Here is a 23602-nt window from a genome sequence, read left to right on the forward strand (position 1 = left end):
AACTGATTCATTTTGAAGATTTTTTTTTCCCATGACAGTATCCCTTTAAGGTAACTTTTATTATGTTATAGAATGGCCAATTCTAAGCAACTTTTCAATTAGTTTTCATTATTTATTTTTTAGTTATTAGCCTTTTTCTTCTGACTCTTTGTAGCTTTCAAATGGCCACTGACCCCTTGTTAAAAACAAATGCTCTGTAAGGCTACAAATGTATTGTTATTTCAACTTTTTATTACTGATCCTTCTATTCAGGCCCTCTCTCATATTCTATCCTCTTATTCAAATCAATGCATGGTTGCTAGGGTAATTTGGACCCTAGTTACCAGATTGCTTAAAATACAAATCGAAGAGATGCTGAATAAAAAAGTTAAATAACTCAAAAACCTTCAATTATACCAAATTAAAACAAATAGCAAATTATCTCAGAATATCACTCTTTAAAAAAAATAGAATAACCATGAAATAGACCAAATGGTTAGAAGCAAGAGGCCCACTGACATCTGTACCCACCAGGAGTTTTCCTGGTATCCCTGTGGGCCAGTCCGACGCTGTATATATATATATATATAGATATATATATATATATATATATATATAGATATATATATATATATATATATATATAGATAGATAGATAGATATATATATATATATATATATATATATATATATATATATATATATATATATAGATAGATATATATAGATATATATATATAATCTTTTCTCTGTTATTTGTCTCCTACACTTGTTTGGTAAGGCGAGCAGCTTTAGAAGAACAATTGTTCTAAAGGAATTGTGCAAAGGAAAAAATAAAAATAAAAAACTCCAAGTATTGAAAAGTCATTTTACTGGAACAATGACCGGCAGAAGTGATGGTGTCACCGGCCTGAAATAAAGCGAGAGAGGGAGAAGAGGAAAGAAAGAAAAACAAAGGCAGTGGGATTATTCATGAGGCAGGAAGTTTTGACTGTGCAGTTGGAGGTTGGTGATTAGGAGTGAGTGGAGCAGAGTAATGTAGTGCAGGGGGAGCAGGAGCCCAGCCCTGCAGCTGGAAAGCAAGAAAGAGTTCATGTCACACAGTCTCTCTCACGGATAATAAACACACCCCTGCCTCCCAGGCTCCTGCTCATCCCACAGCCAAAAGTAGCGCTGCCGACACGTGCAACTGCCTGACACTCGCAGGATTAAACTCTGACAACGTTTCTACCTTCTTGCGCACGGAGCTGCTGCACTTCTACCGGTGTATGACGATTACATTTCTCTACCTGTATTTAGTCTGCCCTGGATGCTGCTGCCTTTCATCTACCTCGGGAGGTTTACAAACTTTCTCCAGCACTTTACAAATCACACTTCTCTCTCAACTTGGTGGATGAGAAGCGATTTTGGAGTCGAAGTCGTGCACCCTGCACTGTGCAGTTACCTCCATCCTGGTCTCAGGATTAGGGGGTGCCCTTGTCAATCTTGTGCTGGGATTGCTTTAATTGACAGAGGATTATAAAGCTTTTGGGATGCCTGTGATTTATCCTACAGCCTGACAAGGTAACTGCATGTGATCTTACTGTGCTGTCATACTGCTAATTAAATAGGGCTGGTAAGTGTCTTTACTTGGAACTAGCAATGGCCATTCCTGCTCCCTGTGTATATTCTTTATAATACACAAAAGCCATGAATTTCCTGTAAATTATATCCTTATAAACGGTGAGTTCTGATGTCATCAGTTATAAACGGTGACTTCTGATGTCATTTCTGTCACATGACTCACCGAAACTTGTGTATTATAATAAATAAAGTACCCCCAGTTGCAAAATATGAGGGTTTTTATATGGTCATGAAACTCCCCGGTAACTTATAATATCCTTATATTTTACAAAAGGGGGTACTTTATTCACTATATATTCTCCCCAACCAGTAGCTCGTGAGCAACAAATTGCTCTCCAACCCCTTGGATGTTGCTCTCAGTGTCCTCAAAGCCGGGCCAGCCCCCCTCTCCTGATGCTCGGGGTTTTAAAAAAAAAAGTACCTTCAGTGGCGCCGCGCGCCAAGGTGGCGCCATGTGCGCATGTACGCTGAGGGGCAACGTGTGCATATGTGCGCCTTCATGCACGACACAACACAGAAGGGAGACGGGGGCCCGGAGGGGGCCCTGGTCAGCAGTCCCGGTGGGCCCCTCAGTCCAATCCTGGCCAGATCTTATTTTTTAATTCCTGACTTTGAAGCAAGTTTTAATTGCATAAAGAACAAGTATAGTGCCAAGTAGAATCTCCTGTAGGGGCTACCAAATAGCCAATCACAGCTCTTATTTAGCACCCAGGAACTTTTTTTCATGCTTGTGTTGCTCCCCAACTCTTTTTACATTTGAATGTGGCTCACGGGTAAAAAAAGGTTGGGGACCCCTGCTCTAGTATCAAACACGTGCTTGCATTTATTACTGTAACCCAGCAGCAGCAATCACTCCAACTTGGAATGCTTGTATACCTCTAGCTCCATGGCTCTTAGAGGGGTACCTAAAGCCAAAAATACAATACAATAGGTGCCTAATGGAAGACAGCAGAATTCTAGGCCGCTTTCCAATATACATCCATTAAAAACGTTCAGTGGATTTATAGTTATTTGTACTGGCTATTGAAATCACTGCCATGCCAATCTCTACCCTGGTGGTTTCTAACCTTTGAAACAATGTAGCCAAAGCCAAAGCATAAACAAAGGTGGCCGCAGGAGAGAGTTGACTGCTGCAACATTGTTTCAAAAGTCAGAACTCGGAGTGCAGGAAAGGAGACTTCTTCCAGTTGCTGAAATAAAACCATTTAGTTAGGGGTGGTTAACTTTTACGTTAACTTTTACTGGTGCAAACTAAAAAATTCGCAAACCTTCTTCCACTGTCGGAAGTGGTCACTAAAAGTTTCCTGTTTGGCAAAAGCTATATAAAATTTGCGTAAAGCAAAATCTTTTTGCACAGAGGCATAACTTTTCGCATTGCGAATATTTTTTCCGTTACCGACTTTTATTACATTCCCCCATTAGTGTGTTATACAATGGTTAATTCTAAGCAACTGGCCCTCATGTTTTCTTTTTCGTTTTTGAATTATTCACCTTCTTCTTCTGACTCTGTCACTGACCCCCATCTAAAAAAATAAATGCGCTGTAAGGCTACAAATTTATTGTTACTGCTACTTTTTATTACTCATCTTTCTATTCAGACCCTCTCCTATTCATATTCCAGTCTCTTATTCAGATAAGTGCATGGTTGCTAGGGTAATTTGGACCCTAGCAACCTGAAATTGCAAACTGGAGAGCTGCTAAATAAAAAGCTAAATAACCACAAATAATAAAACATGAAAACCAATTGCAAATTGTTTCCGAATATCACTCTCAACATCATACGAAAAGTTAATTTAAAGGTGAACATCCCCTTTAAACATTTTTATTTTATATTACATTATTATATTATTATATTATTATTATTATTAATAATATTATTATTATTATTATTATATATTTTTTAGAATTGTAATTTCTTTCCTTAGAGAAAAATATTTTATTTTATATTTTATATTTACCTAATGTGTAGTCACAATGATATGGATATAGTGGAGTTTTTGAAGCAGTAGTGTAAGATGTTTCCGGTGCCCAGGCCTCTAAATAAATGGAGCTCTGTATAAATGATTAAACTTGGCTCCCAGTCACACTTAAAACCAACTTATTTGTATAATGTACTGTACATATAATCTCTTGAAAATATGGAAACCAGCCATTTTCCCGTAGTTGTTGTAGAGAGTGGGTCAGAACGGCCTCTAAGGAGCGCCTTTATATTTAAGCAGTCCTGCAGTTATTGGACTACAACTCCCAGTATCACATGACGGCCTCAGGCTGCAAGATGGACATATGTGAAATTAAGGAGGCTCAGGTGGTCACCCCTGCGTTTCACCCTTAAAAAAAACAGCTGTAAAACTTACATTTGTATATAAAAGGAATAATGTACCCCTGTTGTATCTATTTCTCCTTACAGTGCATACTTTCCAGCTGACATTTAATGAGGCATGACTTACTGTCATTTTAGTCTTTTACAAGTATATGCACTGAAGGAACATGGTCCGACTGGGACTCCCCACCCTTATAGCTGTCCCTTATAATTGTGTGAATTAAGGTGAATACTTCTGACATGGAATTAGATTTAGGCTCCAAACAATGAAAGGAAGAATGAGAGGTGAGCCAGGCTACCCCTGCCACCCAGCATGTGTTATCAGCCCATAGCCGGAATGTCAGTACCAAAAGGAGAAACATAAACATTGCAAATTAGACATAAACAGGCCTGAACCAGGCACAGCAGTACCCAGCATGTCAATGATTTACTTATATTAAGGTGGAACTGCTGGGTAAGGATGAGCCAGGCCTGGGCTCATATCAGTAGAGATACTCTGTTTAGTTTGCATTCTCCTTCTGTTGTGTGTATGTCAATGGGGTTGTCTGCAAAAGAAACAAAAATAAAGCAGCACTAGTGTTGGGTCTTAATGTGGGCGGTCAGGTTTCTGAGTATATCCCAACAGACCTGTCAGTCCTACCAGATTTACTGGGAGCAATCTTTATATAAACCCTTAGTGGGGGATGAGCAAGGGGTGTGGTCAGGAATGAAATTGGGCATGGTTAGGTATGTGGTGGGTATAGCCAGATATTACCTGGATTAGCTTTCAAGGAAGCTGACATCACTGACTATTATCCTACTGTTACTATAAGCACCATCTCTCCCTACTATACCTGCTATCCCACATTCACACACCCTTCCCAGAGACTATTATCCCACTGTTACTATAGGCACCATCTCTCCCTACTATACCTGCTATCCCACAGTCACACTCCCTTCCCAGAGACTATTATCCCACTGTTACTATAGGCACCATCTCTCCCTACTATACCTGCTATCCCACATTCACACTCCCTTCCCAGAGACTATTATCCCACTGTTACTATAGACACCATCTCTCCCTACTATACCTGCATCCCACAGCCACAGTCCCTTCCCAGAGACTATTATCCCACTGTTACTATAGGCACCATCTCTCCCTACTATACCCGCTATCAGACAGTCACACTCCCTTCCCAGAGACTATTATCCCACTGTTACTATAGGCATCATCTCTCCCTACTATACCCGCTATCAGACAGTCACACTCCCTTCCCAGAGACTATTATCCCACTGTTACTATAGGCAACATCTCTCCCTACTATACCCGCTATCCCACAGTCACAGTCCCTTCCCAGAGACTATTACCCCCACTGCAATTAGGTTTCAATATTTTTTATTGAATTTTTTTTTAAAATAGAACATACAGTCATAAATATGACATATCTTATTAATAACAGTAAAATGTTTACATCACAAGATAAAAACAGATAAACGGACCAGGTCTGAACTTTAATGTATAAAGAATTGGTTAATAGCTGTAATTATACATTAAAACATTCTTATGAAATATTTGCTTAATCTATAGGACCAATCACACTACAACTTTATTTTTGTTGTTTTCCTAAATGGAGCAGAGCCTAATAGAAACTGGGGGACCAAGATCCTCCCTGCTAAGTTTCCAAGGGTCGCATCCATCCCTTAAGGATATATGCAGCGCATTTGTGTCCTTTTAACTAATAAACTTTACGTATTATTTGTATTTGTAGATATGTCTACTATATTAAGGGATACTAATATGAAGTTCTATCGCTTACTAGTTTATATCGATAACCATAAGTAATCAAATAATAAACAAATGATCCCCACTGCAATTAGAGGCACCATCTCTCCCTACTATACCCGCTATCCCACAGCCATAGTTCCTTCCCAGAGACTATTATCCCACTGCTACTATAGGCACCATCTCTCCCTACTATACCTGCTATCCCACAGTCACAGTCTCTTCCCAGAGACTATTATCCCACTGTTACTATAGGCACCATCTCTCCCTACTATACCTGCTATCCCACAGTCACAGTCCCTTCCCAGAGACTATTATCCCACTGTACTATAGACACCATCTCTCCCTACTATACCTGCTATCCCACAGCCACACTCCCTTCCCAGAGACTATTATCCCACTGCTACTATAGGCACCATCTCTCCCTACTATACCTTTTATCCCACAGCCACAGTCCCTTCCCAGTCCCAGAGGCTATTATCCCTACTGTAGTCATGGGTTCTCCTAGAGCTCCTGAATATTTTTTATGTAATGTTGTTTTATGTTTGTCTGTTTTTGCTACTTTAATAATGTACCCTTAAATTTATGAGTTGGCCAATATTTACCTTGGGCTTGTTAGAATTAATCTCTTGCTGTCAAAACAGGTTATCAAAATAAAAGGTAGTGCTGCCAAAAGATGGACTCCTACTCAAGCAAGTCCATGTGTTATTTAAAGAACTGATTATTGTTATAAATTGGATACTAGCTTTTAAAGACTTAAGATGTGGAAGCCAATTATAGGATATAACTGTAGCACGCAACCTCGCTGGCAAAGTCCATAACTATGTACCTAGCTCAATCGCTGGTCTTAATCTGTAAAACCTGTTGTGGATAACTAGTGCCTTGATCAGCTAAACAGGTTTAGCCTCACACAAAGAGGATAAACTTAGAGGATAGAGTTGGCTGCCAAACAGAAATCATAATGGTACTGGACACATTCTGTGGCTTCAAACTATTGTTACATTTAACTTTCTGGTCCTCTGATAGCTGGACAGCCCTTTATAAATAACTGGACCCCACGCACTATTATGCCCCACCCACACTAAGATTAGCCCTGGGCCTAGAGAGAATTGACCACGGTAACTTGCCAGCCCCTCTTGTGAAGCCACTAGAACATTTTCACATTATTGTGGCAGGAAAATTATATATTTCCCTTCTATCTGCCCCTGAAATAAAAAAATAAAAAAAACAGGCTGAAGAGGGCTAAAATATAAAATGGCTAAAAGCATTTGTACTTTTCACTTCTCATTATATTACATATGTCCAAAAATACATATGTATATTTATATTTAAGCTATTTCTGTGCATAGATAAGATCTCCTAAGAGTTAAACCATCCATTATAGTCTAAGGACAACAGAGCGAATGCAAAGGAATCCCAGGACTGCATGTCCTTGGCCTATTTGCAACCTGAGCCCCTCAGAGAGGACTGTAGAAGCCTTGTCCAATCAGAGCAGCCATCAGGGCTAAATCTACCCCCTCACCTTTCACAATTATTCATTGAATTTTCCTGGGCATTATTTTATGCAAAAAGATTTGTCAGCATTTTTTTTTATAATTTTGGGCTACAAAGCCCATGGAATTGTCTTGATTTGCTTTTCCTTATGAACAGTGTTAATAGTCTTATAGGGAAAATATACCCCATAATCAATATGAGTACAATTGATAGGTCTTGTACTGAAAATACATTTTTTTTTCTTTTTAATTATGATCAATCTATTATTTCTGTTATTTCATGAGCTAAACAGTGCAAACAGGGAAACTGAAGCTACTCGATGTTTGGTCTTTGCAAGGCAGATAATTTGTTTACTAAAGCTGGCCATAGATGCAAAGATCCGATCTGTCGAATCCTCGACCAATCAAACTTTCCCATCTCCCGACCTGCCACTATCCATTCAGATCAAATAAAGTAGTAAAAGAACAGATCAGCTGATGTTCTGCATTTGACAGCAATCGTACGATTGGGCTTCATTCTCATAAGAATGGCTTATCAAGGTATTTTATCTCGGCTTGTTCAGTGAGCCACATAATTACATTATATATATATATATATATATATATATATATATATATATACACACACCAATGCATATAGTCCGCACACCATGAGGTAGAGATAACCTTGGTGCTAGTCCAAGAGGTAAATGGATAAAAATGTAAAGAGACAGCACTCCAAGGATTTAACAAACAAGATAAACCCCCATATGTTATATAAGGCACTAAGTTTGCCCAGGAGCAGTAACAAATAGCAACCAATAGGATGTCTGCTTTTAAACAGGTGAGCAGTGCTACCTGCTGATTGGTTGCTATAGGTTACTGCACCTGGGCAAAGTTAGTGTCTTTTATTACATAACCCCAATAGTGTCAAAAAAAGGTAGGTTTATTGAATCCAAATTCAATAAACCTACCTATTTTTGACACTATATCTTGTTCGTTAAATCCTTGGAGTGCTGTCTCTTTACATTTATATATATATATATATATATATATATATATATATATATATATATATATATATATATATATATATATATATATATATATATATATATATATATATGCAAAGGAAAGGACCATCTGTAAAATGAGTGAGGTAATCGTACAAACACATTAACCACCATGTAACATGTTTTATGAACGGTTTGCATGTAGTTAAGCTGAACAAATATATGAGAAATTCCACTATACACAGCAAAGTTTCACAAGGGCCAAACAGATAGCTAGCGGCCTAGGCCAACATTTTGGATCATGTGGACACAATGCCAAAATTAAATAAAACTTTTCTGAAAAAGGTGGCTGAGAGTATTCCACAGGATGTCAGTGATAATATGTTATTCTTGTAAATGGGTTCCTCATACAGAGTAAAGGTGGCCATACCTTGGCAGATTTAAGCTGCTGATATCAGTCCTTTAGACCGTTTGAGCAGCTTTTCTGCTCATGTATGGGGCAGTCCGACTGGCTTCCCCAATCGATATTTGACCAAAATCGACCAGATATCGATCGGGCAGGTTTGATTTTCTATTGTGATCAAGGACTGCATGGGCTAGTTGATGTGGTACTCGTAATGGCACCCATTGGGATAGTTGTAATCCGATCGTTTGGCCCTTGGACCGAATGATCGAATTCAGGCCCGGATTTGTGGTGAGGCCACAAAGGCCCGGGCCTAGGGTGTCAAGACTGTAGGGGCGGCATGGCCCCCAGCTGCATTCTAAGGAACACTAATGACCAGCGGCCTCGGGCGCCCAAGGCAGAAATTCGGGCCTGAACGGATTAGCCCGATATCACTCTGCCTTTGGTGGGCATATCGGGGAAAGATCTTATAGTGTATGGCTACCTTTGGGCACCGTCAGATCTTCCAAACTTCACAAATCAGAAACAACATCACTCTGGAGAACTACATCAATTAGCAAGTCTTCTTGCTGATAAATAAAAAGAAAAATAATAATAGACTTGACGACTTGCTGATTGTTGTGATATTGTTGCTGAGAGCATTCTCTAAGTGGTCTAATTCCACTGAAAGCTATTTTTAAGAGGAGGACAGAGCCATGGTCCCAATGCATTGTATCTAACACTTCTTGTATTCCATGGATCTTTCTAAGCACTTTCCTGGGGAAACGTCAGGCACTTTTTGTTTTGCATTGCTTGTTATTCTATTGCTTTGGCAGATTTCATAAACAAACATGGCAGTTCTAGAAAGAGAGGCAATGCTTGTCTTTATGCATGCACCATAAGATGTGGGCTCTTGGCTCCTGAACTGGTGAACTCAAGCATATGCCTGCTTTGTGGAATTATCCTGTTGCAAAAATAGGGTCAGGTTTTCCAGGAAGGGGCGAATCAGGGGTATGGCTGGGTGGGTCTTAGCATACTCTGTGCTGATCAAGGGCATGGTCAAAAGCATATGCCTGCTTTGTGGAATTATCCTGTTGCAAAAATGGAGTCAAGTCTTCCAGGAAGGGTCTAGGGAGCAAATCAAGGGTATGACTGGGTGGGTCTTAGTATTCTCTGGACTGATCTGGGGCATGGCCAAAAGCATCACAATTCTTTAATCTGCAAATTAACTTTAATATTTAGGTGACATGGGGACTTACGTAAAACATACCATAGTTTTACACGTTGCCATTTTATCATTGGCTTTTGGAATGTGCTTGAAAATGGAAACTTTCAGGCACAAAATAACATATCATGATTCTGACAACCATTGCAAATACAATTTTCCGCCAAAATTTATAGCTTAGTTTTATATACGGATGAAGACGTCTGTCAGTTTCCCTTTCTTCCGCAGCTCTGTTTTCATGGAATGTATAATTTTACGGCATTATTTTCTAGCTAAGGGCATTGGGGTTTGTAACACATGCTTGGGTGCATTTAGGATTAAGCCTTTAGAAATAAGAAACTTTATTGCTCTTACTACTGGGATTTGTGTTCCATGGACATATGTAAAGCTGTATTTGGATCTGAGGTATCATATATTCACACATTTGCATTCTTCATGTGCTTGAGTGACACTGTGTATGTTTTTTGTATTGTCTGTCCATGCATTTCTCTACTTGGCTGGCGGTGTGTATATTTCTCTGTGCCATCAGCCTCTGTGCTATTCTGCTGTTTGGTGTCTAGATATGGGACTGGGACAGACTCAGGCGGTTTGGCAGGGCGGGGGACATTGATTTTGAAAATGAAGCAAATAAATGGATGTCTGAACCAGGGGAGGTGAGACTGGAATGTGGGAGGAGGAGTGTGGCTTTTACCCATTAACCCATTTCAGTGGTTACAGCATGTGTTGGGTGTTGTTTCAGCACATCGCTTCTGGAATGTGAGCACTATAAACATATTTGTATAGCCTTTATTAAAAGTCCATTTTCTATCTGTCAGTCCTACTGAAATAGATGCAAAGAAAACATGTGCTCAGTCTACCAAACAAGGAAAATTGCCAGATATTTTAGGCACCGTCGCAGCATTGCTGGAGATGTCTAAGGAGTCATCATTAAAAGGGATAGTCAACTTTTAATTTATGTTATTTTTTTATTTTTTATTTGAGTGAGTTCTGATTCTATACCTTTTGTGGCTGACTGACAGTTTTGCCATGAGCTGTAGACCTATGGGTGGGTGAGTCTGGATAGGTAAAGACAATCAGTGCCACTATGTTGTTGATTGTGATAGCACTGTTTAGTAGAGGTGCCCTGAAAGTTCTTATTTTAAAGCAAACACGCTGCTTATTATTATATCAGAAGGGGGCACCTGAGATTCTTCCCCAATGTGCTAGTAGATGAGTGACTTGACATATTGACACCAATAGGCTGAAAGGGAGCATACCCTTTGTCTTGGATTAATAATTTATGGGAGTAGTTTTATTCTTTCAGTGTTTTCAGAATTGCTAATTAGACTCCATGCTTTCTGTTGTAACATTGGTGCTGCTTGTTTGTGTCTAGACTGTGCTATAGGGCTGCTAGGGGAGCAGAATATCAATTTGTTTAGAGCACAAATCCTCCAACCCATGGGATATATACGCTTAACTAAAGACCTGCTGTAAACAGCTTCCTCAGTTCTGCTATGAATCTAGTGACGTTCCCTATGCACCCACTCTCTTTGCTTCTATCCCACTTGCACTGAGGTGAGCTGAACTATCCCATGATAACCTGCAGCACTTTGTATACTAGGGAAAGGTGCTAATATTTCCATCTAACCATTTTATTGTCTTTTATTGATATAGTGCTGGCATATTCTGCAATGCAGTACAGAGATTTTAACACATTAGCATTTTCTTAGCTGTTGGGAATTATAGTTCACAACTGGAGCTCACAGTGGTAGTCTTTGAAATCTGCTGCCTCCTATGTATACACATTCATGGATCACTATAGGGGTCATTCACTACACAAGTGCAGTGTGCACATCGCAATTTGAATTAGGATATATATGACTATGAACTGTGTGTTAAAATTAGTAAACTGCTCATGCCGTTTTAACATATTGGACACAAGTTGGAATTTCTGATGTTTGCCAATTACACCAGTGATCCACCTCAGGTACTCCCCATCATGCTCTAACCCGACCTAAACCTGGCCTCTCTACTTCAAGCCCCACCCACCCCTTTTGTGACCTTCAATTTGAACTTCTACATGTCTCGGGGCCCCCTCTGCCATGACTGCACCCACTGTAACCCCCTTCATGGCAGCCCTGGATCTACATGAATTCCAGCTTTGCTTCTAATTCCCAGTGGCATCATCTTCTAGCAAAGGTGATTTGCTTCCCAGGACTTCTGTTTTGCTTGCAAGGGGAGGTTGTACTTCATCCTCAGGGTCTTATAATGCTCAACTGCACTTGTATGTCCATAGAGAGTATGTCCATAGAGAGTATGTCCATAGAGACCTGGGCTGCTTCTTTCTGAACTATGAAACACAAACACTATGACACCCCCTACGCAACATGCTAAGGAATTAGGCTAGTCATATTTCTGGATTTCTGCTATGGTTCTTGAAAACCTTTGGTCGCGACCCCCATGTCCATGTGATAGGAGAATCTGAATTTGGCTGGCTGCCCTGCCCTGCTGAGTATCTGCATTGGGGATAGGAATGTCTTGCTGCTGCCAGATTCCTCGTGTCTGGGGTAACAACACGCTCTGTGCCCAGGGATGACTTAGTTGACGCAGACAGAAAAAAAGGAAATGCATATCGTATGAGGCACAATAGTCTATATGTTATATATATAAAAACACATACTTGTCTGATGCTTTCACGACAGAATTGAGGAACTTCTCACAACAAAGAAACTGGATCTGATTGACTCACTAGGGTTCCCCTAGGGCTTAAAGTGTGTGTTTACATGGACAGGGTTGGACTGGGGAGCCCAGAGCCCTACCGGGGTCACTACTTTGGAACAATGGTGAAGGCACAGACACCTCAGGCTCAACTCAGCCGCAACCTCCAGGCTCCTACCTTTTTGATCTCGGCCACAACCGGGGGCCAGGATGGAGGTGGTGCAAACATCGGGTCTGGGCTGGCTGGGCCCACCGGATTTTTTCTCTGTGTCCCACCAGCCCAGTCCGACCCTATAAATGGAAGGGTCAGCATGAAGACACATTGGGGAAGAATGACCATTTGCTCTTCTATATACAAGTGAAATCCCAGCCTAAAGGTCAGTTAGGGTGAGAAATGGGGTGAATATGTATTTGCTGACTTAGATAACTATGGCTGAACGACTGATACAATAATTTTCCTATGTATACTTATTTTGTGAGCTAAGGGGGGGGGCTCATGGATGTTTGAAACTCATGGATGAACTGAAAAGGTTGTACAAGCACTGTTAGAAATGTCTTACCTCTTATGTTACAGGACAACCCTTTTGAAATAAAAAATTACAAAAGTGGTATAAAGGTGATACCTGTATTGGCTAACTAATATAATCATAACAAGTTTTCAGAAAATGTTAGTTCCTTTTTCAAGCTGATTACAATGAAGCTGTGGTTCTTACTTCTTAGACATACTTGCTGCCATGTTTGATCTGGGCTGGCCAAACTCCCAGTATTCCCTGACAGCTGGATGTTAGAGGGCCACAAACTGAACGATCCCTGGATTATTTAGTGTGCAAGTGATTGTGAAATATTAATGCCAGTGGCACTTTGCTGTACAGGGAAGTTCAGGTGAAAGCTCACAGGTGAAGAATTGAGATTGATCTCCAGCCAGCACAGAATGTGACTTTGTAACTGAAAAACGACTTGATCATCTTTACTGCCCAAGTGCCCCTGCCTATACACACTTCAACTAATAATAATAAGAAGAACAACACATTTCCATAGAGACAGGTGTTTAGCATTTGCGTGTGTTGCTGCTTGAAGGGTTTAATTTTAGAAAAACAGAAAATTAACAGCTAATGTCTCTGCAAACACCCTCATCTAGTAATCTCTGCTGTGTAAATACTGGCAGTGTGCTCTGAGTGTCTGTACCAATATGAATAAGGAACGCTGGTTGACTCCAGTCCAATGGTGCAAAGACGTGGGGCTGCTGTAGCCTTTAATCCTGCGGCAGGATCAGCAGACACATCTTTGGTGGATATCTGTGAAGGGGCTGCCAGTAGTTACAGATCTAATATACAGTTGTGCAAGGACCGAAAAAAGACTTACAAGGACTGGAAAATCTGCCTGCAATGCACCTTTACAGCTGGAAAGGAACGTTGCTTCACTGCAGGATTTCAGGCTTGTTGGAGATCTGGACAGGGTTTTAGATAAAAACATGAGAGTGAGAAGAGAAATCCTACCTGGTACTAAATAATACATCACCCCCACTTGTATCCAAATTAGGCAAACAGTGACTCTTTAAAGGAGAAATTAACGCACAGTTACATTTTAGTAAAATAACTACAACAGCTTGGACTTGTTTTTTTTTATCTGAAACTCTCTAATTTTGCATTTTAATGGCTATTGTTATTTTTTAACACAATGTAGCCCATCAAATTGCTTTCTAATGGCTGGGGTTCCTGACCTTAGATAGACTTCCACTATAGATTTTGTTTATTGTATATATACATTTATTTAGCTTAAATGCAGGGCCAGATTGACTTTATATACAGCCATAGGCAAAATTTTGTGATGCTGCCCCCTATAAGCCAACATAGAGACACATGGCCCAAAATTGGGTCTAATCACAGAGCTGGATCAAGTGGTATTGGAGTCATTGGGATATATTCATCAAAGAGTGAAGTGACATCATGGAGTGAAATTCCGCCACTCTCCATTCATTTATATAAGGTTTTTAAGGGCAAATTTATCAAAGGATGAAGTTTTACTTTCACCCATTGATAAATACATTTTTACAAATGAATGGAGATTAGCGGAATTTCACTCTAATGGACTGTGATTATATGTAACTTCACTCTTTGATAAATATGCCCCCTAGTCACCAGCCTGCTTGCTCTCCAGTTACTACCCCCTGTTCCCACCGCTGCCGCCACTGCAAATTCTCCAACCAGTTTATCCCACCATCCCTCCTTACTAGCAGAACGTAGAACTGCACCTCTCAAGCAATGCGCCCTAGGCAGGTGACTATCCTGCCTACCCCTATTTTTGTCCTTGTTTTAAATTTAAGACATGAGCACAAAAATCTATTTTTTTTAATTCTTTATTTGCTTTCAAATAGGGGAAGTCTGCCAGGCGATTGTATAAATGATCTCAAATTCTGTGCTGACAAGTGACTAGTGAGTGAGAATCATTGTGAGAATCATTACTAGTGACTAGTGTGAGTAAGGATCATTATCTATAAGTAAAAGACTCATCTGCACTGGGAGGTGTTTATCATTAGGGCGTGAATTAGCCATTTGCTGATAAACCCTATAAAATTCAAGTGACAGGAAACCTGAGGTCACAGTGTGGTGATCACTGTCCAGACTTATTCGAGGGAAGGAAGATTGTATTTTTACAGCCCAGAGATAAAGTGTCTCCAGAAGGTTTTACTGTTGCTGGAGCTGAGTCTGAGGTCTGCTTATTGTCAGCGTTACAATGCATGTCACATCAGCAATGTACCGTGTAGCTGTGGCCTTGCCACCTGCAGTGCCAGTGTTTTTAGAGAGGCCTGCGGAATTGTCTTACATCAGCAAAACCCAGTCCCCTCCACTGCTGTAGTCACAATAGTGCACTGAACCGTAATGTACCACGCCTGCCATGTTGTGTTTGTCTTGTAACGTAGAAACTAAAGGCACAGTAGTCTCTGAAAAAAGCTGCCCATAGACATGCACATTCTAGCTACATACTGTGCGATTGTAAAGATCGTACGGCGCAATCTTCCGACCTGCAACTAACCAATCAGATTAAATACAGTAGTAAAAGAAAAACAAATCAGACGATGTTCTGGTCTTGACAGCAATCGTACAAAAGTTATGTGCGACAAATACTAGTGACACCCAATGATATCAGAATTATCAGAAATATCAGATATTATCGTAAGCCACCAGAAATCTTCTAACCTTTCCGATACAGTACGAACAATCCACAAACAGGTCCGAAAATCACATCAAAAAATTTTCGTGCGACTTTATCTTTGCGTCTATGGCCATTTTAAAGGAGAAGGAAAGGCTTGGTGCACTTGGGGTGCCAAATGTTAGGCACCCCCAAGTGATTGTATAGACTTACCTGAAACCCCCAGGCCGGTGCTCCTATCAGCAGAAAACTGCACCGGCTCGGGGTTTATACCAGTGAGCACCATGGAGCGATCAAATTTCCAGGGGCAATTGAATGAAATAGCTGACTTTTTAGTTAAAGTTCGGCTTTTCGTTCTACTGCGCATGCGAAACACCACGAAGAAGGAGGAAGACGGAAAAGGATCGATCCATGGTGCTCGCTGAAATAACCCTGGGCCGGTGCAGTTTTCTGCTGATAGGAGCATGGCCCAGGGTTTCAGGTAAGTCAATACAATCACTTGGGAGTGCCTTTCCTTCTCCTTTAAGTGTACCCTCATTTACATATACTGTAACACAGTACTGGCAACGCAGATGGAGCCTCTTACTATCTGTTGCTGGATTTTCATCTCTTATTTTGGCTAATCACCTGATTAACAGTCTTTCCTCTGTTTAATAATATAAATTTTATATATACAAAAATATTTCAAACATTTATGTTGGCCAGAAGAGAATGAAAGGAAATAGTTTGTATTATCTATATATATACATATATATATATACAAGATCTGTTATTGTAATGGAATTATAACAGTGTTGCTCTGAGACTTTGCAGGAATTCTGTAGGGTTTCCAAACTAGTTTTAGTTCTGGACAGAAATTCTTTTCTGCATCAATATCTGGGCCTCCCTCTCCCGGGCAGTAAGGCAATATCAGAGGCCTGATAGCACTTTATAGAGAAGGAAGGGCCCGAACATTTATTTGTATGGGTTTATGTAGATTTCTGTAGGCGGCCCTGGATAAGAGAACTTTAACATTTGTACCTAGATAAGTTCTTTTTTACCTGTGTCCATAAAACATGTGAGAGAGGCTTGATAAAGGGCCCGAGTGGTCCGAAACGTTGCCTTTTTTCTGTATTTGTTTGGGGTGAATAAATTTTACACTTTTTCAGCATTCAGTGTGCCACTGAAATTTTCTACATAAAACTTGTGATAACATCCAGATTTTCTTGTCCTATAGGACAATAGGACAATGTATATACTGTTCACATGCCACTGCCAATTTTAGCAGGAACAGTAACACCAAAAAAAATTAAAGTGTTTTAAAGTAATGCAAATAAAATGTACTGTTGCCCTGCACTGGTAAAACTGGTGTGTTTGCTTCAGAAACACTACTATAGTTATATAAACAAGCTGTTGTGTAGCAATGGTGGAAATTGAAAAACTTTTTTGTGTGTTTTGAAATCTTGATTTATTGAGGAATGAAACACATGAATGCATAATGGATTTGCAAACAAAGCAACAAACAGAACCAAACAGGTCAGAGGAACCTCCCCAGGGGTATTTACATTCTAAGCAGTGAGTTTCTAATCTAGGATACAAGTTTAAATTCCCCTAAACGTGTCCCTTTTTATTCTTTAAATAGGTAATCAGTGTCGGACTGGGCCAGCGGGACACCGGGAAAAACCCCGGTGGGCCCCGCCAGCCCAGATCCGCTACTTAGTGGGGCGGCGCGACCCCACTTTGTTCAGGGTCGCGGTAGAATAGAATGTCTGCGCATACGCACAAAGGTAGCGCCACACGTGTGCGCACAAACGCGGCACCGCACGCATGCGCACTAGCCCCCTGCAGCACTCCGGAGCGGCGGCCGGAGGGGGGCCCTGGGGCAGTAGCCCCTGTGGGACCCACGCCTCCCAGTCCGACCCTGTAGGTAATAATTCAACATATGTAATATTCTCAAATAATTAATTATAATTAAGTAATATGTAACAAGATCACTTCAGTATTCATTACGCCTGCAACCACAATTGCAAAAGCAAATGGATGGGCAACATACCGTCCCTAAAATCAAAGTGCCCCAGGCTTTGCACTTTGTTTCCTTCCAGGGATCCCCAGTGTCAGAAGGAAACGCAACCTTGGTTTCCGGCAGCAGCCGGTGTCAATAAGGGTTTGCCACCTTTACTGGAAAAAAACACCGGCCTTCCTATATATTTATCATTTTTCCCTATTAATAACATTGGGATCAACCATCATTTTTACCGGTGGCAACCCTAGTGTAAATAGGTACAGCATACGTGTGGCTAAATAATTACACATAAAAGTCATTTTTAAAATGACACAATTCCAACTCCAGCACATCTCCCCCTTGCAGGCCATAATTATGCTGGCATTGTGGGAAAAAACATGGCAACTTGCATTCCCCTGCACTTGTGGTTGTTAATGACCCTTATTGTGGTGCTGATTTGTTAACACTGTTACTTTCAGCAATATAACATCAGATAGATATAGCTACATTTCTGATGGATTGGGAACAGTTTGGATTTAAATAGTTATTAACACTTTCCTGACTGTCAGAAACATTTTCCTGACAGTTGGGAAGGTGTTTTAACACCCAGAAATATATTTTGCAGAGGCCCCAAGGATGAAATGTTGTACTCCATGTGCTAGACGTTAGAGCTTCATTAAATCTCTGAAAAAAAGAACAAGCACTGGGATAAAAATATCAAAATGCATATGTATGGAGGAATTTTTATCAGATTTATTATTCCATGGAATTGTTTTATGATAAATGGCACTGGAAAAGAATAGTGAATAAGAACTGAGTGTTCACAAAAAAAGGTGCCCCTGAAGTTTATTGTAAAGTTCCCCAAACCCCCCAAAAAGGTACATTTTCCAGTAAAATGGCACATGTTAGCCCAGGATAATAAAAATGGCACCTGACTGGGTATAATTCTCCTTGGCTATTAAAGTTGGAGAAAGAGAGGTAAAATGGTATAATTGCTGCCCTGTAAAAATACCTTTGCACCGAATGGAATTCCAGGGTCACAAAGACAATTGTAATCAGATGTGCATGAAGGATCTTCTTTCTTATCTCCTAATGGCGCACGTTTATACCCCAGTCTGACATATACAAATGGGCCATGTCCAGCCTGGGAGAATGACAAGCCACAGCTGGACTGATGTTAAGCACCTAGAGCAGATCACTGTTCTGCCTGAATGTGTTTGTTTGTTGTAGGACCCCATTGTAAATGTTGAATCATTGGTGGCTGAATTAGGTGCATTTGAGGAACAGCAGATCTTCCCTATATATTTCAGCTTAATCCAGATGTACTATTCAAAGTTACATTATCCAAAATGCAGTGCATGGCTTTTTATGGAGGTGTATGCCAAGGAGGTGGTGCATCAGAGTTTTGGTAGACTCTCAGCAGTGCCTGAGTGATATCATTCTACAATGTATCCATAGTAAAAGGATGGGGCATGTTATTTTCTTACACGGCTACATAAGCACCATTGGAGTAACTATTTGCCCCCAAAATGCACCAATTTGTGACCCATCCACTGGATATAAACAGTTCAAATAGCTAATGTCAAACACAGTCATGCTATGAACACTGGCTGTGTATCATACTCATGGGGTACTAGATTTCGACAAAATGATTCAACCAGAACCCTCCACTACCCTGGGGTGTAACTACAGAGGAAGGAGACCCTGCAGTTGCACGGGGGCCCAACAAGGACCTAATTCATATACAGTTTCAATACATATTGGCAAAACAGGTGAACCTCTAGATATTTTGGTGGCCTGAAATGTAATTTGCAGTGGGACCCAGTAATATCTAGTTACGCCACTGTCATGTGGCCCTTGGGGATTAGATATTGCTTGGCCTGCCTAAGAAATCCCAGCTGTATAACCCTACTATTGGTGTTGCCCTTTGTAAGCTCTTGGGGACCAAATATTGCATGGCCTGCCTAAGTAATCCCAGCTGCTTAACCCTATTGGCGTTGCTACCAGCTGCCATATTTCCATCACATCCCATGGTTCTGCAATTCACGCTGCCTCCATGAGGACTAACTACCACTTTAGCTGCCTGATGAGGAATGTTTAAGTCACTGGGACTATTGCGTCAACTGCATTATGAGCCAAAACTGTCATCAAAATATGAACTTTTGTGTTTGGGCCTGAAAATGATATGTTTAGTAATGCAGAGAAGTGTTGGCAGCACCGGTGACTGAAGAACAATGGCAGCGGTGATCCAGTATCAAAGGTATATTTCAGCACTGCTTATGTAAGAATAAGATAATAATGCGGTTGGTTTGAGCCTGTTTGCACAATTTGCGACAGAGACGCCTGGCAGCTGAACAGAGCATTACAGTACAGAACACCATTTTTGTCAGAGATCATAGGAAAAGAGAAGTTTGACGGCTGAAAAGAACTACTTGATCCATCAGTTGGGAAGAGCTTAGTTTGTGTAAAGATGGAATCTCACTAGTAAGCGTGTCCTGATTTGTGTCTCCCCTCTTGCAGTATCTTGCAGAACAGGGGGGCTGAGTGACAGTTTAAAGGCAGGTTTAAGTGCTTGTTAGTTTCGAGAGTGTTTATTGAGAGCGTGGCGTGTCACTGATTCCATGTGGGGGTTTACAGGCTGTCACTGTATAAGCACAAAGACCACTGGATTTCTGCTTTATTATACAAGATGCCACTCTTACTGTTCACCGTTAAACCCTCCTACTGAAACGGCACAGAAACCCTCTAATTGCCATTATCTTCTCTTTGTCTACAGGAATCACATTGCCTATGGTGCAAGGGAATAAATATTATATGGCAAATTCACTAAAAGGCTAATTTTTGCCTGCAAAGGCTACGCCGCACTTCACGCCACTACACCAAGTGCAAATTCGCAACCGCTACGCTAATTCATTAAAATGCGAAGTTGCGCCTCTGCATCTGAACGCTGGTGAAGTTTCTCTAGCACAAATTCGTCAGCACGAGCATTTCATAGCAAACTTTCACTAACGTTTGTTTCTGCCTATTGAAACTTCATTAGTACACTTGCGCTTAGGTCAATTTGAATAGGGCAGGTACATATAGTACATGTATGGGACCTGTTATCCAGAATGATTGGGACCTGGGGGTTTCTGGATATCGGATTTTTCCGTAATTTGGATCTTCATGTCTTAAGTCTACTAGAAAATCATGTAAACATCAAATAAACCAATAGGCTGGTTCTGCTTCCAATAAGGATTAATTATATCTTAGTTTGGATCAAGTACAAGATACTGTTTTATTATTACAGTGAAAAAGGAAATCATTTTGAAAAATTTGGATTATTTGGATAAAATGGTGTCTATGGGAGATGGCCTTTCCATAATTTGGAGCTTTCTGGATAACGGGTCCCATACCTATATAATATATATGTCTTTATTAGTGATGTTGGTGCAAGTGCTTGAAGTGACCACTTATTATTACACATGTCCAAGGAAGTAAAATAAAGACAAAAGAGATCCTCTAAAGCCCTAGACATGAGCCCACCCTAAAACAAATGTGTCATGAGATTTAAATGGTAAAAAAATGTTTTTAATTGTTACAACTTTTAAAGACAATGCCACTTCAAACTACGAAAAAAAAGTTTGCATTTTTAAAAATTTTTTCTTGATTAAACTTTTATTGAGTTTTCAAAAAAATATATCAGGGATACAGAAGAGAAAAAGGTGGGGGGGGAAAGAAAACATACATAATCAAAAGTGTAGTCTCAAATGCAGTCAATAAAAATAGCTCTATGAGTTCCAACATGAAGTTGCATTTTTTAAAAATTTTATGACTCTTCGGCATACAAGATATGATGTCGCTGACATAAGATTGAGGAGGATGTAGCTTGATCTTATCAGTTCACCAGGTCTAAGCTGGCAAAGGAAGCTCTGGTGAAAGAGAGATAATGTAAAATTCGCAAAACTGCGCTAGCGACGGTCTCTTCTCAAGCGAATTGTCCTCTACACCTGTTAGTAAATTGGCGATGTGCCTGCAGATGGGATTTCTGGTGAATTTTCGCTAGCCATGGCCACTTTGCCCTTTAGGAAATCTGCCCCTATACTGTAAGAGAGCATGGACGTAAGTACAGGTATAGGATCCATTATGCAAAAAACCATTATCCAGAAAGCTCCCATAGACACTATTAACACATAATTAAACATTTTAAAAATAATTTCCTTTTTCTCTGTAATAATAAAACAGTATCTTGTAGTTGATCCAAACTAAGATATAATTAATCCTTATTGGAAGCAAAACCAGCCTATTGGGTTTATTTAATGTTTACATGATTTTATGGTAGATTTAAGGCATGTAGATTCAAATTATGGAAAGACCCCTTATCCGGAAAATCCCAGGTCCCGAGCATTCTGGATATAATGATATATGCGGAGGTCTCCTACTAGTTACATACTAGTTACATACTTCCCAACTGTCCCATTTTTCGCGGGACAGTCCTGACAGCTCAGCCCGCAGTCCCGATTGTTACTGGCTTCTAACTTAAGTTTATAAATTAATTGCCTTTTGGCAGAGAGCCCAGAATACGTGGCAGGTGCTCTTAGATCATTTTGTAACAATTTAAGATAAGCAAAGAAACAATTGTAACAATTTAAGATAAGCAGGTCTTTTGGGGAAACTGTGACTTGCAGCTTAAAGGGCAATTCACCTTCATTAGCAAAACTGTAATAATACATTAAAACCACAGAAATGTGTTCAAACTTTCATAACCTGCTATATTTTGTAAAATGAGCATGGTAATTAGGGGTGTGTGGGCACAGCAAGTCTTTTTGTCCCTCTTTCTATGTTCAAAATGTTGGGAGGTATGTAGTATGGTGTACCAGGCTCAGAATCCAGCTATTGTCCAGTAGAGGCCATTGTTCCTATAGAATCAAAGTGTTCTCTGTGCTGACCCAGTTGTACCATCCCCAACAAAATTCTTCACCCGAGCTGCATCTGAGCTTTGCTGTCCCAGTTTTGACCCCTGGTCTGTTATCTTTCTGTTCTGTTATCTGTCTTTCTCTGACATTCTGCCTGTGACCTGAACTGCAATAATCCATGACTTGTCTGTAATGTGCCTGGACTCACCAGACTAGCCTTTCCACCATCCTTCCAACTCCAATTTCACTGCCTGAATCCATCAGTAATGGGGTCAAATGCCTCATTTCCATGTAAATGTGATGAATCTGTCCTTAAGGACAGATGCTGAGACCCATGAAGCTTTATTTTTATGTGTATCGACCAAGTCTAACTCCATGGTATGAATAGACTCACTGGATTCTTATAGTCAGTGGATCCTTTCAAATGTAGACTCGCATATAAAGAGCCCTTATTGACTAAACGAGGATAAGGGGAAACGGTCATCCACTTGGCTTGCGCTGATTTTTCTAGTAGTTGACCTGGTGCAGTTGAGAAATGTATCAAACCCCTGGGAAAAAGACGGTATTACTGTACATGCATCATGGAAAGGTAGACACATAGGGGTAGATTTACTAAAGAGCGAAGTGGCTAACACTAGCAAATTTTTACCAGCGTTGCCACCCGCAGGGACAATTTACTAACAGGCGCAGGCACCAATTCGCTAGCGAAACAGACGGTAATTCGCACTCTATCGCCAGACGGCTTTTGGCTTTGTTGAATGGATGCTGCTTTGCAAATTCACTAAAATGCTAATTTTACTGAACGTTACCTCTTTCTCCAGAGTTGCCCTCACCACCTCAGACCAGGCGAAGTGCTATAAAGAAGCTAAATCTTCCTCAATCTTCTGTCACTTACATTGTATCCTGTGAGACAAAAATGTATCAAAGTTCAAAAAACGCAGGCAACTTTTCCTTTTTTCAGTGTGATTGCCTTTAAAAGTCCTGGGGAACCGTTTTTTTCCAGACATTTCATAACATATGGACCATTCATTTTACAGTGGGCTCATGTGTAGGGCATTATATTAACTCACTTGCCTTTATTAAGGTTCCCTGGACATGTGTAA

At 40.4% G+C, this 23602-nt stretch overlaps 1 protein-coding gene across 1 annotated transcript in view; it reads left to right on the top strand.

Moving 5' to 3' along the window:
- The first annotated feature begins 857 nt into the window (after window positions 1–857).
- LOC108698371 (rho guanine nucleotide exchange factor 9) overlaps window positions 858–23602 on the top strand; it is a 237404-nt gene continuing 214659 nt past the window's right edge. Inside the window, exon 1 of the mRNA XM_018229799.2 lies at window positions 858–1542. The gene's annotated coding sequence lies outside the window, so the exon portion shown is untranslated. The remainder of the gene's footprint in view (window positions 1543–23602) is intronic.

The sequence above is a fragment of the Xenopus laevis genome, chromosome 8L (genome assembly GCF_017654675.1).
Source record: "Xenopus laevis strain J_2021 chromosome 8L, Xenopus_laevis_v10.1, whole genome shotgun sequence".
Taxonomy (NCBI): domain Eukaryota; kingdom Metazoa; phylum Chordata; class Amphibia; order Anura; family Pipidae; genus Xenopus; species Xenopus laevis.